The sequence below is a fragment of the Haematobia irritans genome, chromosome 4 (genome assembly GCF_050003625.1).
Source record: "Haematobia irritans isolate KBUSLIRL chromosome 4, ASM5000362v1, whole genome shotgun sequence".
Taxonomy (NCBI): Eukaryota; Metazoa; Arthropoda; class Insecta; order Diptera; family Muscidae; genus Haematobia; species Haematobia irritans.
This window is the reverse complement of record NC_134400.1, coordinates 220,069,788-220,075,064: the sequence shown is the minus strand read 5'-3', so window position 1 is coordinate 220,075,064 and position 5,277 is coordinate 220,069,788. Positions and strand designations below refer to the sequence as shown.

The following is a 5,277-nucleotide window of genomic DNA, read 5'->3' as shown; positions in this document are numbered from 1 at the left end:
AAAAAACCTTAGAACTTGTTTCCTGTAAAATTCACTTTTTAGACTTAACAGGTAGGCTGATAAGTCCCCGGTCTAACAAAGAAAAACACATTTTTTTTGTCAAAACTCGTTTTTATTATTCAACATAGTTCCCTTCAAGAGCGATACAACGATTCGTTATACCTTCCAATTTTTGATACCATTTTGGTAGTACTCCTTCGGCTTTGCCTCAAAATAGGCCTCAGTTTCGGCGATCACCTCTTCATTGCAGCCAAATGTTTTCCCTGCGAGCCAAATGTTTTTCCTTTTGAGGTCTGAGAACAAGAAAAAGTCGCTGGGGCTAGATCTGGAGAATACGGTGGGTGGGGAAGCAATTCGAAGCCCAATTCATGAATTTTTGCCATCGTTCTCAATGACTTGTGTCACGGTGCGTTGTCTTGGTGGAACAACACTTTTTTCTTCTTCATATGGGACCGTTTTGCCGCGATTGAAACGCTCCAAAAACGCCATATAATAGTCACTGTTGATGGTTTTTCCCTTCTCAAGATAATCGATAAAAATTATTCCATGCGCATCCCAAAAAACAGAGGACATTAATTTGCCAGTGGACTTTTGAGTCTTTCCACGCTTCGGAGACGGTTCACCGGTCGCTGTCCACTCATCCGACTGTCGATTGGACTCAGGAGTGTAGTGATGGAGCCATGTTTCATCCATTGTCACATATCGACGGAAAAACTCGGGTGTATTATGAGTTAATAGCTGCAAACACCGCTCAGAATCATCAATTTGGTCAAATGTGAGCTCGCGCGGCACCCATTTTGCACAGAGCTTCCGCATATCCAAATATTGATGAATGATATCACCAACACGTTCCGTTGATATCTTTAAAGCCTCTGCTATCTCGATCTACTTCATTTTAGGGGCATTCGAAATATTTTGTGGATTTTTTTGATGTTTTCGTCGGTAACCACTTCTTTCGGGCGTCCACTGCGTCGTCCTCCGTCCTCATTTCACCACGCTTGAATTTTGCATACCAATCAATTATTGTTGATTTCCCTGGGGCAGAGTCCGGAAACTCATTATCAAGCCAAGTTTTTGCTTCCACCGTATTTTCCCTTCAGAAAGCAGTATTTTATCAAAACACTCCTTTTTTCATTTTTTCACAATAACAAAAGTTGCTTCACAAAAGACGCTCACAAACTAATTGACTTACAGACGTCAAATTTTGGCGCGAATCATTTGAAGATTGGTACTATATAAAAATAATATGCATTTAATACTAGCGACGCCATCTATGTGTCAGACCGGGGACTTATCAGCCAACATGTTAGCGTACTTTGGAATGGAGACATCGATATATCCCGGTATAAAGAGGAGCAAAGTTTGTTTATTTAAGTATTTCAAAAAAATTATTTCATGTATACCATTATTCTAAACCTGATTTATTATACAGAAGAGATTTTGATAAATCCACACAAACTGTCTGCAAATTCTCCATCAAATCCACAATTGAAAAATGTCGTGCGCATCAATAAAAATGTCCGCAAAATCCCCAATGCTAGCCCTCTTTTCCCCTTTCTTTCTAATTCCAGCAACCTAAAACACATTCTCTATTATTCCATAGGAATTGTAGTGTTATTTTGCAATGTATTATAAAAATCGGGACGGCGCGAACGCCATTCCCGGCTATCAAAAATTACACGCACGAGTTATTCACATTAGGAATAATCGCGGAGGTCAACTCAATCGAAAGTGCAATGATCGAGCCTCACTCCGGGGGAACCGCCTTCGTGATCACGGTAACCCCTACGCCAGGTAAGTATGCTTTTCTCCGCACATCCATAACAATTTATCCGAAATGAACCTCAAACAAAATGAGAAGTAGATGGATATAACTCAAAATCTCATATAAAATTTTGTATACCAAAGTGAACATTCCTACATTAGCAAATTGTATTAAGAGCATACAATTTCCCACTGATGGCCAAGAAGCATATATTTCGATAAGGGTGTTTGGACATTGTTGGTATGTCTATGCTATTTGTAGAAGTCTTGGATAAATGTGTATTAGGGTCTCCCATAGACATTTGTAATCTTATTCATTACGATATGTGAAATACTTAATGTGTACCAAATACTAAAGAAAAGGAAGATGAGATACTACCGACGGAGGAATGAAGCATTGAAGCGTTGACTTAGGACCAAATTTGACATATTCGAATTATGTTCCGTAAATTATACTAATAATATTTTTTTTTATTTATTTAGTTATTTATTTAGTGTAAATTAATTTACAAAAAATATAAAAAGTAACATTAGGACTGGTTGCCAGGACCTTCACCTAAATAAATAATTTTATTAATAATGATAATATTAAAAGTCAACATATAACAATATGATGCTCATAATATTTGCTTATTTAGTTCAGTAAAATAATATGAATGTTTCCTTATTAGCGCTCATACCATTAGTGAGTATGACGCACCCCAATGTGAGCATGTGCTATCTATACGATGTGCGGTTATGCATAGGATGAATCAGTGATGACACCAATAACTGTGGACTAAAACGAGTTTATGGGTAAGTACCAGGTATTCACTTGACAGAGCTTTTAGAGAAGAAAAGAAAATGGTGATTGATTGTTTTAAAAGATATAGTTTATATAGAACAAATAAATCAGTAGTTGTGATCATATTATTGCAATACGTTACATTAAAAAATCATTATCATGTTATAGAAGTAAAGTATGAGATTATATTTTATATCTTAAGAGCACCTAACGCCCAAAAATGTGATACGAAAATTAATGAAAATGTAGGTTTATTTTAGGAATTTTTAACAACAACATGGTATAAGAAATTTATAAGTTTTGTCAAATTGAAGAAAAATTATTAAAAATAATATATTTCTCCCATTGTTGCAGTAAAATATCATATTTTTAAGGAAGAAATTTGAGTTACAAATTGTTAAAACGACTTTCGAAATCAATATAGTAACGAAAGTATTTTAATATTTAGCAAAATTAAAACTAAAATCAAATAACTTAAAGTTATATCAGCTGTAGAAATTTTCGTTGAATTCTTTGTGAGGAAGCAATAAATTTACTACTGGTACGAAAATATGTACGTACACGTTTGCTTTCCCAAACCTGACTACCCTCAGTTTTTGTCATGCGCTTTAAAAAGCATACATTGACAATGCATTGCCAAATTAAATACCAGATTCCCCTTACGTTCAATCCATCATTGCCATTAGAGGATTTCTAAGGAGAAAATTAAAGAATCATCTTCTTATTATATTGCACTCTTAAAGATTTTAAGTTGTACAGCATTTTTCATTTATGCATTTTTCGAAGAAAAAAAATCGCACAACAAGCAAAATCTGGTTTAAAATGTCAGAGGACTTAAGATAGAGAATCCTGGACCCTCTTTTCAAAATAACCTAACAGGGTGTTAAAAATTTTCCCATTTTAATTGAAAACAACAAAAGGGAAATATTTATGACTTATTGATAATTTAAAAATAATAAATTGTTGGTTTGTTTATTACAAATAGAAAAAAATGTTTTTTGTTGCTGTTTGTTTTTCTTAAGTTTTTTTTTTTTGTAGATTGTAACTAAAAATATAATAAAGCAATAGTATGACCTCCTCAAAAGAATTTTGATTCATTGCTAGAACATGACCAGCATATACATATATATAATCCAAGTGTAATAGTTTTCTCTCCAATCATGTATATTAACTCGGTGTGAATGTTGTCCTTTTTGTATGAACATTCAAACACACAATATAAGTTCTAATTTGAAATAAACACAATACACCGTTTTATGCAAGCACTTTTCACAATTATGGACAATTAATTACCTAAGTCGTTATTTTCCATTTAGAAAATCATTAATCATTTACGCACTTCATTCAGAGACCCAGGCTTTGTTCTCCATCTATACTTTTCGATAATGAGACGATGTGAAATAATAACGAAATACAAAAAAAAAGTATTTTAGTCTTGTCAACACTTGTACATGAGTATTAAAGTCAAATCTTTTGGCCGTCGAAATATTCAATTCTGGTCATTTATTATGGCCATTGTGTATTGTTGCATATTGAATGTTGCTGGTGATGACGATAGTAATGGCGATGATGATGGTGATAAGTTTGTTGATTTGTCTCATTTTATATTGAGGTTTGAATTTGATAGAGGCTTTGTTTGTCCGTCTATCCGGTAGTTTATTGGCTTTTGTTTTGGTCACAAACTTGGGTCAATGGCATGGTAAAGAAAAATTAAAATAGAAATAAAAGTGCGTAACATGCGTTTGTTCTCCAAATTGTTATTCCTGGCTTTTATTTTTATTGGATCCTATCTGGTTTACATATCTACGTATACGTATGGTCAGGGTTAAAGAAGCCAAGAAGTCAATAGCCCAGATAACAAATTTTTATGTACCATTCGCGATATTGTTGTTCACTTTTTTTGTTGTGTAGATTAAAATGGATCGATTATGCCTGTTTAGCGTATGACCAACCAAACAAAAGTTAATTGATTTATTTGTAGTTAAACTCAAGGTTAATTGTTTTCTGAGACACTTTGTTTACGGAATATGATGACTGATCACAGGCCTAGTTTTTAGTTGGGCTTTTTGTCATTGGAGGAAGAGCAAAGTAGGCATAGCAAATTCATAGTTTCATTGTTGCGAATAAAATTGTTTAGTATGTCGAATTGTATATGAAGGAATGAAATAGTGTGGGAATACTGAACTCATTTCCTGTCTTCCTAAATGTAATCTTATATTGTGAATAAGAACATTTCATACAATTTTCACTGATAATTGCCGTTTAAAAAAAGATTCATCATAGTAATGAACAGTTCATTACATTTACGCAATTGTTTTATAGGCAGTGTTGCCAGATTCTTTTGACCAAAAATCTTGTATTGAAAATTTAAATTTGTTCGAAAATTTTCCAATTCAGCCTCTAATCATGGTTATAATTAAGCAATTTGTTTATATATATTTCACAATTTACCACATACAAATTATTTCCTCCTAAATAAAATTTTATGCACGCACAGAAAAAACATGTTTGGACATGGTTGCTGCATCCATTTAATGCTTATCTAGAGTATGTAATTGTGGCGAAAACCATGTATTTTGTCTTTGTAACAATAATTTTCGAGCGGAGAAAACTATATGTTGGCAATAAGCATTTAAATTGTTCTCAAATGCCGCAAACATGTTCTATTATTTAAATGATAGAATTTGAGACCATTACATGGTCGGGAAAATCAAAATTTTCTACTTTTT

At 33.4% G+C, this 5,277-nt stretch overlaps 1 non-coding gene across 1 annotated transcript; it reads right to left on the bottom strand.

Moving 5' to 3' along the window:
- Positions 1-1,637: 1,637 nt before the first annotated feature.
- LOC142237307 (U1 spliceosomal RNA) lies at positions 1,638-1,802 on the bottom strand. The gene has a single exon (XR_012722443.1). It is a non-coding gene; the product is annotated as a U1 spliceosomal RNA (small nuclear RNA).
- Positions 1,803-5,277: the final 3,475 nt, after the last annotated feature.